The sequence below is a fragment of the Amblyomma americanum genome, chromosome 4 (genome assembly GCF_052857255.1).
Source record: "Amblyomma americanum isolate KBUSLIRL-KWMA chromosome 4, ASM5285725v1, whole genome shotgun sequence".
Classification (NCBI taxonomy): Eukaryota; Metazoa; Arthropoda; class Arachnida; order Ixodida; family Ixodidae; genus Amblyomma; species Amblyomma americanum.
The window spans coordinates 78,389,167-78,401,162 of NC_135500.1; the positions used below are offsets into that span (position 1 = coordinate 78,389,167).

An 11,996-nucleotide genomic window follows, 5' to 3' on the forward strand; every position below is an offset into this window, starting at 1 on the left:
TATTTTATGAAACAGCATTTCTTGCATCCTGAAAAATGAGGAAGGCATTTGGCATACTTAAGTCTTTGTGCATATCAGCTCGTTACGTAATTTGTGAACCGTTGAATTTACGCTTGAGTTGATGCACAAGGAAGTAGCAGTACAAGTTCTTTTAAAGTGCGCTGCAATTGAATGCCAAAGTTCAGCGAAAAATTTGTACTCTGCAGCGGCGGTGAGCGGAGATATACGCCTGTACCAGTCACAACGAAGCCATTGCCTTGTGGCCGTTGAGACTTCCAAAAAAAACATCCGCGTTTCCCCCTTTACACAGCACAAAAAATTCCTTGGAGGCACTTACATGCAATATCTTACAATACTTCTTGCAATATCTCTTAACTGCGGGAGGGCGAAAGCCGTTTGCGACTCATTGCACCGATTTGAATTTGCCGCGCTTTAATTCATTTCACGGCGCGAGCGGGGCAGAGAGATCACGTGACATGATGTCACGTGACATGATGTCATGTGGACCTAGGTCCAGGTCCACGTGACCTAAATTTTACAGACGGACGCGAGTATGAGCCATTGAAAGCTATCGGCGTAATACTCTGTGGCTTACGTAGCAAGATATGTCACAGTAGCGCGTTGGCGAGAGGGTCCGCTTTTGTTACTACAGTTGCCCCCTCGACAAAGAACCGCGCCTCCGCTGAAGGCGCTCGCCGCTTGCGTGACCTAGACACTCACGGTATTGCGTAAATGCACTCGCCACGTGTAGAATTCACCTGGTGACTGCAGCGTCGGCGTCGGTGGTTCAGTTGTAGAATACTCGCCTTCCACGCGGGTGGCCCGGGTTCGATTCCCGACCGACGCAGTCGCATTTTGTTTCTCATTCCGGCAGCGTCTCGCGTGCAGTTCGACGGAGCTCTTCAGCTAGGACATCAGGCGAGCCTTCAACTTACATGTGGCGTTTCATAGTAGTGGTATTGTGTCTGTTTCAATGGCGTACGCACTGGGAGATGGGTACATCCATTCGCTGTTGCATTTGAAATAGTTTCTGGTGTTTGACGTTGTTACGTCTCGCCTACAACGCGCGGTATAGCCGGCGCGGATGCAACGGACGCCGCGGCTTCGTTCATCGCGGCCGCAACGCCTCCCGCCAAGCGCGTCCAGGCAGGTTTCAGTGCCACGTGTCGTCGTGCGTGCGTGTGTGTGTGTGTGTGTGCATGTTGGTGCCCACGCTTGTCAAAGCGCGGCAGCCGGGGAGAGGAGCTCCCCAACTGGGAGGCGAGGAGGTCTGACCGGCGCAGGCCTGGCGGACGCGCCCGTCACGTCTGGACATGTTCAAGCGTCGCCGTATCGGACGCCTCTTCCCAAGCCGTTCCTTCTTGCCCTCGACTCCGTGGGTATAAAACGCCGCTGCCCCGGACGCCGAGAGAGACTTCGATTTCGCCCTTCGAGTAACGTGGTCGCCCTGACCGGCTGCTCTTTTGCGATGCCAGAATAAACCAGTTGTTCTGTTGCCAGTCGACTCATCCTTTGCCGGGACCTTCGGATGTTTCCAGCTTTGCCCCAGGCCGCCAGGCCAACGCTACCCTTGGGGCTTGCAACCCTTTTGCAACAACTGGTTGCCAGCGGTGAGATTCCGACAACGGAGGCCAGCAGCGAAGATATGCGGTCAACTGTATGCTGAGCAGCTCAACGACCATCCGGGAGCAGTGCAACGAGCCCTGTGTGATGACTGGTTGCCTGCAGCGGAACGACTGCGCTGAATTCTTGGCTGCGAGGTTTGGTGAGTGCGGGACTTTCTTCTTCTGAGTTTTGCCAGGCTTTTGTTAGTGTCAGAAACAGAGCTGGTAATTGTGTTGTCGTTGCTGCCGGGTTAGTTTGCGGCAAGACAATAGTAGGCAGTAGAGAAAGCAGCATTCGGAGCAGCCATGGATTTGAAGTCGTTGCGCAAACCGAAATTGCTGGAGCTTGCAAGAGAGTTGGGTCTGGATGTCTCAGACAAACTCAGAAAACCAGAACTGCTAAGGGCTATTCTTGAGTTGGAGGCTGAGGATGACGAGCTGTCGGAATGCCTTGAGACCATTGAGGAGAGGGAGCAAAAAGAGGAGCGCGAACGTAAAGAGCAGAAAGACGAGCGCGAACGTAAAGAACAAAAAGAGAAAGAGGAGCGCGAACGTAAAGAGCAAAAAGAGAAAGAAGAGCGCGCTTTGGAAATGAAGCGTCTCGAGGTAGAGATGGAACGCGCTCGTAATGGAAGTCAGGCACACGGTGCAGGAGAACGAGTATCGTTCAAAATGACTGACCTGATGCGGCCGTTTAAGCTTGGAGAGGACATTGGTTTGTTCCTGGTTAACTTTGAGCGAACGTGCGAGAAGCAGGGGTTCTCTCGGGAAACGTGGCCACAGCGCTTGCTCACTTTGTTACCCGGCGAGGCGGCCGACGTAGTCGCTCGCTTGAAGAGAGAGGAGGCAGAGGATTTCGACCAAGTGAAATCGAGTCTGCTAAAAAAGTACAGGCTGTCAGCGGAGGCGTTCCGTCGGAAGTTTAGGGAAAATGAAAAAGGCAGAAGTGAGTCATATACAGAGTTTGCCTACAGGCTTATGTCAAACATGCAGGAGTGGCTCAAAGAAGAGAAAGCGTTTGGTGACCACGAGAAAATTCTGCAGTGTTTCGGGCTGGAACAGTTTTATAGTCGGTTACCTGAGAACGTGCGGTACTGGGTCTTGGATAGGCCAGACGTTAGTACAGTGGCTAAAGCCGCCGAGCTAGCCGAGGAGTTTGTGACGCGTCGGGCTCGCGGAGCTAAGGACGGTCAAAAGGGTGAATTTGGCTCCAAGTCTGAGAGGCCGAAGTTCACACCCATGAGAGCAAGGGGGGACACGCGTAGTGCGGATGCGAGTGAAAGCAGTCCGACCGAACGTAAGGAGACGGCGGCAGCCGAAGCCGAACGCAGAAAGCGGTTCGAGGCGAGGCAAGCGCGCGTGTGTTATACGTGCCAGAAGCCGGGTCACTTTTCGGCGCAGTGTCCAGAAACAAAAACAAAAGTCGTGTTTTTGTCATTATGCAGCACTGACGAGAACATGAAGCTTCTCGAGCCTTACATGCGAGACTTCCTCGTGAACGGGAAAGAGTGCCGAGTGCTTCGTGATTCCGCAGCTACAATGGATGTAGTTCACCCCTCTTACGTAGAACCCGATATGTTCACGGGCGAGTGCGCATGGATCAAGCAAGCCGTGGAAGCTCACAGCGTGTGTCTGCCCGTAGCAAAAGTGCTTATTGAAGGACCTTTCGGAGCAATTGAGACGGAGGCCGCAGTGTCATCTATGCTGCCCCCCCAGTACCCGTACCTATTTTCGAACAGGTCCGATCACCTCCTGCGCGAGAAGGGTCTTTTGTTTGGTGAGGCTAGCGTTCAGGCCTTAACCAGATCGAGAGTTCGGGAGCTCGCTGCAAAGGCGGTAGTTGCGGGGCCGACGTTGTCGAACGATGAGAAAGGGTCGGAGGCGCAGCAAGCTGATATTCAGAGCACGTCCGAACTGAATAAAATTGAGCCTGTAGCGCTTAAGGCACCAGGTACTGGAGAGGAAACGCCCGACACGGGAAAGTTAGAAGAGCTATCTGCAGATTTGCTCATCGCGCCTACGTCCGATGGACTTAATAGGTTGCTAAAAGTCAGCCGGTCGGCTTTGATAGCCGAGCAAAAAAAGGATGGCAGCCTAGAAAACATGCGCTGCAATGTCAAGGAAGGTATCGCCAAGAAAAATGTTCGTTTTGTGGAAAGAGGTGGGGTCTTGTACCGGAAGTATCTAGACCGCAGGGGAGTCGAGTTCGATCAGCTGATCGTGCCTCAGTGCTACCGTCAGGATCTGTTGCGCTTGTCGCATGGCGGTTCGTGGTCCGGACACCTAGGAGTTAAGAAGACTAAGGACCGTCTCTTGCACGAGTACTATTGGCCAGGGTGTTTTCGTGACGTAGAACACTTTGTGAGGACATGTGACACCTGTCAGCGGGTTGGCAAACCAGGGGACAAATCGAGGGCGCCGTTGAAGTTGGTACCTATCATTACGGAGCCTTTTAGACGGCTCGTTATTGATACAGTGGGACCTCTGCCGGTAACAGCCACGGGGTACAGACACATTTTGACTGTGATCTGCCCAGCGACAAAGTTCCCTGAAGCAGTGCCTCTTAAAGAACTCAGCTCAGTTGAGATAGTCAATGCACTACTGTCCATATTTGCGCGAGTTGGTTTTCCTGCGGAAATCCAGTCAGATCAGGGCACAGTGTTTACCAGCGCTTTGACGACAGCCTTTCTCGAAAGGTGTGGGGTAAAGCTGTTACACAGCTCAGTGTACCACCCACAGTCGAATTCCGTTGAGAAGCTCCACTCCGTCATGAAGCGCGTGTTGAGAGCATTGTGTTTTGAGCAACAAAGTGATTGGGAGCTGTGTCTGCCTGGGGTGATGTTTGCATTAAGGACCGCGCCGCATGCGGCTACGGGGTTTTCGCCAGCTGAGCTGGTGTACGGTCGCTCGCTGCGGTCTCCGCTTCGCATGCTTCGAGACTCGTGGGAAGGCAGGGGCGACGACCCAGTCGTGGTCGAGTACGTTCTTAGTCTCCTCGAACCCTTAAGAAGGGCACAGGAGTTGTCAGGTGAAGCAATGGCAAAGGCCCAGCAGAGGGCCAAGGTTTATTATGATCGGACAGCCAGGGCCCGTCGTTTTGAGGTGGGCGATGAGGTAATGGTATTGCGCACATCGCTAAAAAACAAACTCGACGTGCAGTGGGAGGGCCCAGCACGGATTGTTCAAAAACTGTCGGATGTTAACTACGTGGTGAGTCTGCCAGGAAAGCGGAAAGCACAGCAAGTTTACCACTGTAATCTGCTCAAACCCTATAGACAACGGGAAGCAGTGGTGTGTATGATGGTAAACGTTCCCGAAGAGCTTCCGGTCGAGCTTCCGGGACTAAGCTCAGTGACGAACAGGGAAGGCACTGATCAGGTCATTAGTGACTTACTCAGTAAAGCACCGCTGTCGCCTGAGCAGAAAACCGAACTACACCAACTCTTACAAGAGTTTCAAGGTCAGTTATCTGAGAGGCCTGGTAGGACTTCTGTCCTTACTCATGATATAGAACTTACCTCGCCAGAGCCAGTACGATCCAAGGCGTACCGGGTGTCACCCCGCCAGCGCGATATTATGGAGGCTGAGGTAAAGAAAATGCTACAGCTCGGTGTTATTGAGGCGGGTGAGAGTGATTATACCTCCCCTTTGATTTTAGTTGAGGTACCGGGCAAGGAACCTCGTCGTTGCGTCGACTACCGCAGGCTTAATTCCATTACTAAGGATCAAATTTATCCGATCCCTAACATCGAGGAGCGCCTTGAGAAAGTTAGTAGCGCTCAGTTTATTTCCACCCTAGATCTTGTCAGGGGTTATTGGCAGGTTCCACTTACAGAAGAGGCTAGTAGGTATGCGGCGTTCATTTCACCAATGGGAACATTCCGTCCTAAAGTTTTGAGTTTTGGTTTGAAGAACGCGCCATACTGCTTTTCAAGCCTCATGGACAAAGTGTTGCGGGGACAGGAAGAATTCGCTTTACCGTATTTAGACGACGTAGCGATATTCTCCGCCTCCTGGTCTGAGCATATGGCACACTTGCGGGCAGTGCTAACCCGCCTGCGCGAAGCGGGCTTGACAGTCAAGGCTCCCAAGTGCCAATTAGCACAGGCCGAGGTTGTCTACCTCGGTCACGTGATTGGACAGGGTCGTCGCCGCCCCTCTGAAATAAAGGTGGCCGCTGTACGAGACTTCCCGCAACCGCGCACGAAGACCGATATTCGGTCGTTCTTAGGTGTCGCCGGCTACTATCAGAGGTACATCCCCAGGTACTCCGATATCGCGGCTCCCCTGACGGATGCTCTAAGAAAAACAGAGCCCCAAACTGTCGTCTGGAGCGAGACAAAGGAAAGAGCTTTTAGCGCCCTAAAGAGCGCCCTAACAAGCCAGCCTGTGCTACGATCGCCAGACTATACAAAAGGGTTCGTTGTTCAGTGCGATGCTAGTGAGCGAGGCATGGGCGTTGTACTGTGCCAAAGGGACAATGGAGAAGTGGAACACCCCGTCCTGTATGCTAGTCGTAAGCTGACCTGTCGTGAGCAGGCGTACAGCGCCACCGAGAAAGAGTGTGCGTGTCTCGCGTGGGCCGTTCAGAAATTGTCATGCTACCTAGCCGGCTCGAGGTTTATCATTGAGACGGATCACTGCCCTCTCCAATGGCTGCAGACCATATCTCCCAAAAATGGCCGCCTCCTGCGCTGGAGCCTCGCTTTGCAACAATATTCCTTTGAGGTGCGTTACAAAAAGGGGAGTCTCAACGGTAACGCCGATGGCTTAAGTCGAAGCCCCTAACGTAGGAATCCGCCTCAAAGTTGTTGGTTACTGATGTTTTCTTCCTGAGGCAGGATTTTTAACATATTGCTTTTGTTTAGTGTTTCAAAGTGATTATGTGCTTTCTTGTGCAATTTTCCAATTTGTGGACGCGTTCTGAGTGCTGCTTGACTACTGTATGGAACTAGGCAGTAGTATAAAAGGGGAAAGAGCCTGGCAGAGCTTAGTGAGGGTTGTCTCGTGCTTGCTGACTGAGCGGTTGCGTTTCGGCGTAGTTCTAACGCTTGCTGGGAACGAGCACAAAAATGGCAACTCTCCCGAAGTGACTTTGCAGTGTCCTATGTGATCCTGAACCCGAGAACGAGGCCTTCTCTGTGCGCTGCGCTCAAGCAACGTCGAGGGACGATCGGTTTCGATTACGAGCATCATCGAGCGACATCCCTCTGGACAGCGGATGCAGTCCCCTGACCATCGGGATCTCCTTCTCCCGGCGGGGCGGTCTGTTACGTCTCGCCTACAACGCGCGGTATAGCCGGCGCGGATGCAACGGACGCCGCGGCTTCGTTCATCGCGGCCGCAACGCCTCCCGCCAAGCGCGTCCAGGCAGGTTTCAGTGCCACGTGTCGTCGTGCGTGCGTGTGTGTGTGTGTGCATGTTGGTGCCCACGCTTGTCAAAGCGCGGCAGCCGGGGAGAGGAGCTCCCCAACTGGGAGGCGAGGAGGTCTGACCGGCGCCGGCCTGGCGGACGCGCCCGTCACGTCTGGACATGTTCAAGCGTCGCCGTATCGGACGCCTCTTCCCAAGCCGTTCCTTCTTGCCCTCGACTCCGTGGGTATAAAACGCCGCTGCCCCGGACGCCGAGAGAGACTTCGATTTCGCCCTTCGAGTAACGTGGTCGCCCTGACCGGCTGCTCTTTTGCGATGCCAGAATAAACCAGTTGTTCTGTTGCCAGTCGACTCATCCTTTGCCGGGACCTTCGGATGTTTCCAGCTTTGCCCCAGGCCGCCAGGCCAACGCTACCCTTGGGGCTTGCAACCCTTTTGCAACAACGTCTTAAAGCGATACGTGGTCTTTTAGGACGGCGGATTAGTCCACATGCACTTATATCTCCTGGGATTCTTTAATGTCAAGGTAATACCAAAACGTTGCAACACCGTTGCTTTTTTTCTGCATTCGTGAAACGTGATTTGTCTAACGTCTCAGCAGCATTATTAATTATCTGTTCAAATTACCTAGCCCTATCATTATTGAACATTTCAACTCCATAAATGCAACATTCTCTAAAATGATGAAATTCCCATTCAAGAGCGTGGAGGCCCGCTGATTGTGAAACTGCATAGCTTATCAGTACCTTTCGAAGCCCTACAAGGAAGGCGAGGCCAGAGCTCTACAATACAGCACCACCAATATAAGCAAGTCGCTTTCTAAGAGATGTGACAGAGCCTAGATTATAAAGCATTAGTCAAGTGTGTGCCATAAGCGATAGTGGTGAGTAGACTATAAGCAAACATTTGTAACAAAAGAGGGCTGTGCATGCACTTTCATGCAGGCATCATCTTACAGATTTAATTGTAAACTGTTACTAGTTGACGAACAGTATTACTGTAAGAACAAATGGGAAACATTTTGGGACACAATTCTTTAAAATTATTTGTAACGTCGGCTTGTAATTTTGACTTAAAGAATATAACAACTCTGAACTAATGCTTATAATAAACACGGAACAATATTTCTTAATAGTTAACAATAAATAGTACTTGGAAAGTAAGGTTAGCAAAATGTTTACTTCTAGCGTTAAAATAACGTTTGTGATAAAAGATATCACAGGGGTTGAATTTTTCTGATTTTTTTAAAAAATTGGGCTGACTTCTTTAGATCTATATATCAGAACAAAAGTTGGCTTTTTTTATCGGCGAATATGGCATTCGGCGAAAGATTTACTGACTTTTTAAGGGGGATCTTATGCCGCAATCTTGTGCGGCCAAAAGTTACATAACGTCTGTCTTGTGTTTTTGTCAATTTGTTTGGCAGTAATGAAAGTGCGATTGGGAATACTTGGAGCGGAGGTTGTACGAGTAATTGCTATCGTTATTAGGAAAGTTATGATGATCATCATCAGCTTGACTACGCCCACCATTGGGCGAATGCCTCTCTCATCTCTCTCCAATTAACCCTCTCATGTGCCAGCTGCTGCCACCCTATACCAGCAAACTTCGTAATCTCATCCACCTGCCTAACTTTTTGTCAACCCTGGTACACTTACCTTGTCTTGGTATTCATTCCGTCCTCTTAATGACCACCATCGGTTACCTTGCCTTCGCATCACATGCCCTGCCCAAGCCTATTTCTTCCTCTTGATTTCGACTAGGATGTCATTAAAACGCGTTGGTTCTCTGACCCACTCTGCCCTCTTCCTGTCTCTTAAAAGTTACAGCTATGATTGTCCTTTCCGTACCGCGCCGTGTCGTCCGTAACTTAGGCGGAAGCATTTCGTTGTCTACGTTTCGGCTTTAACGATGAGCACGGGTAAGATATAGCTCTTTTATACTATTTTCTTCGGGGATATTGATATTGAGAAAAGTATATAATAGCTGTATCTTGCCAGTTCTCACCTATCATTCCATACAATACAGCATGCCATACCATGCCGCAGACGCCCGTTTTCGTCCGGATATTAGGAAAGTAAGGCAAAGTAAGGCATTTGTACACATTAGGCGTCTTCCTAGACTTCAGCAAAGCCTTTGATTCAATTAAGCATAATGTACTTCTTAGCAAGTTACCGTTTTATGGAATACGAGGAATCTCACTTAAATAGTTAGAAAATTACCTGTCAGGTCGTTCTCAGTATGTTTCAGTTAATAATGCCACGTCCGATCCAGAGTTTATCAAATTTGGTGTTCCTCAGGGCTCAATCCTAGGACCTACTCTGTTTCTCCTGTATATCAACGACATTGTATTTATCCCCACAAACTCCTTCAGTTATCCTTTATGCTGACGATACTAGTGTATTTTTTTCTGCAGAAAATTTTGCTTCCTTAATTGCTCGTGTAAATTTATGGCTTAGAAATCTAACTGACTGGCTTGTTGCCAATGGCTTTCGTTAAATGTTGACAAGACAAAGTACATTGTTTTTAGTTCTGTTAACAGACCAGTTTCTTATAATGAAGTGACATTTCAATCGCTACCGCTAGAACGAGTTTCAGATATAAAATTTTTAGGCGTCCGGTTCCACGAAAACCTTCGCTGGTCTTGCCATGTTCGCTTTATTAAACGCAATATTGCACAATGCACTGGTGTGCTTAACAGGTTCCGTCTGCTATTACCTCGTTATTTACGACGTTAGCTCTACTTCAATACCGTTCACTCGCGGCTTCATTACTGTTTGCTCGTATGGGGCACTACAGGTAGGTCAAACATGAAAAGCCTATATTTATTACAGAAAAAAGGTGTCCGTTTCATTGAAAACTTACCGGTCCGCGACTCAACAACGTTATATTTCATGCAAAATAGAATCTTGGATATTGAATCATTGTACAAGATGCGTTTGTCTGAGACTGCCTTTTTAGATTTTAAAAGTGAATCACAACTATTCCTATCAAAGTATACGAAGCATGACCCGCAATACGAATTTAGGAAAACTGTGTTCATAAAATCTAAATGTAGGACTAACTACGGAAATCAATTATTCAGTTGGCTTATTCCTAACCTGCTGAACCTCCATCCTGAATTGCTGGGCATCATGGAAAACTGTTCTTCTCTGCTTGCTTTCCGAAGCAGGCAAGAGATTTTTTCTTGACTTGCGTATAATCCCGACCATGTTTGCAGGAACTGCAGTACCAGTATATTACTGCTGTGTTCCAGGCGATCCCCTCCATTCCGATTATCTTTCTTTGTTTTGTCTAAGAAACACATTTGTGGTTATTCTTTTTTTAAGTGCTTTGCCTTGTAACTAGGATGTGTTGTTAAACCATATGGTATTCCTGTAGAATTTTGTTGTATTTTTTGTTTTTTTGCTGAACGTGATATCTTACGATATTCTTGCACAATTTTGTTGTGATGCCTTTCATGTCCACACTATGCTGTGTGAATTCAGGGTGTTTTGGGCCTAGTCAGGTGACCTCTCGTGTCACCTTTAGCCCTATCCACACAGAAAAATTGTATTTTGTCTGAATTTCAATAAATTTCAAATTTCAAGGAAATAAAATTGTCATACAAACACAGAATTTATTTATTACTTTTTTATTTCTTCAAAGACACCGTGTATGGGGCACCGTGGGGATGGGTGTGACAGACTACAACATGATGGCCTCGACCGTTTTCTTGAATTCAATGGGGTTGGTAAGATGTATGGCTTCTGGCCGCAGATCATTCCAGTAATCAGATGATTAGACCAAAAAAAAAGATAGGAAATGAGATGTAGTTCTTGCAAGGGGAGGGTACAAGGTCTTGTGGTGAATTCGGCTGGAGAGATGATGTGCTGCTGATTTGATTGATGCTCCTAAAGATGAACGGTAAAACTTATGGAACAGGCATATTTGAAATATTTTTCTCCTCTTTTCAAGATTAGACAAAGAGTCTCTCTAGATTTTAGAGAAGACACACTAGTATAATATGAGCAATCACAATAAATGAAGCGGATGGCGCGATTTTGCATTTTTCAAGCGGTAGTGAGAGGTTTGACTGATGAGGGTCCCGTACTGAAGCGAATTCTAATTTAGGTAGGACGAAAGTTTGGTGAGCTAATAATTTGATGGAAGGGGTAGGAAAACGAAGATTGCGACGTAGAAAGCCAAGGGTGGTGTTAGCGTCATTAGCGATGTTCGTTATATGACAAGACCATGAAAGAGTATGAGTTAAAGTAATGCCCAAACACTTACAGGTAAGAACGGAACACGCTTAAGAACCAGAAAGAAGATATTTAGAGGGAATATGGGATTTCCTGCGACGAAAAGAATTCATACATGTTTTAGCAATTTTAAGGCAGAGTAACCAATGTCTGCACAAAGTTTCTTCAATTCTGGTTAGATCTTGTTGAAGTTTGATGGCGTCAATGCTTGCAGTAATCGGGCGGTAAATTACGTAATCATCGGCAAATAATCAGATGTTAGAGGTAACGCCGAAAGGAAGACAGCTTGCGTGATCTAGATAGGGACGGGATTGTGCAAATGCACTCGCCACGTGCAGAATACGCCTTGCGAACGGCCTCGTCGGCGTCGGTGGTTTAGGATTCTACTTCCGGCTACCGTTCGGTGTCGGACGAAGGATAATGAGCTCCGGCGGAGCGGCGATAGCGGCTGTTGCTCGCCGCGGAAACAGGTTCAATGCCGATGCGGATAACGGTACGAGATTGTTTTGCCTACTCTGCCAACAGGACGTGTTGTGCTTAACACGGTGTTTCTGCACGGTGACGTGCGAGCGAGGCCCTACACGGTGGAAGATTTTCGGGACGCCCTCGCCAACGCTGGTGCGCTCCCCGACGTCGTGGCGTTGGGGGCGTATCAGATTAATCATGTGTGGGCGGTGACGTTCAGCAGTGCTGAAGCCACGGAGAAACTTGCTGCCTTCAAGGAGCCACAAGTGAATGGATGCCGGTGCATCATCTTCGACCCAGAGGATCAGCAGGT

The 11,996-nt window shown here is 48.8% G+C and overlaps 1 non-coding gene across 1 annotated transcript; it reads left to right on the forward strand.

Moving 5' to 3' along the window:
* The first annotated feature begins 776 nt into the window (after positions 1-776).
* TRNAG-UCC (transfer RNA glycine (anticodon UCC)) lies at positions 777-847 on the forward strand. The gene has a single exon. It is a non-coding gene; the product is annotated as a tRNA-Gly (tRNA).
* The last annotated feature ends 11,149 nt before the right edge of the window (positions 848-11,996 follow it).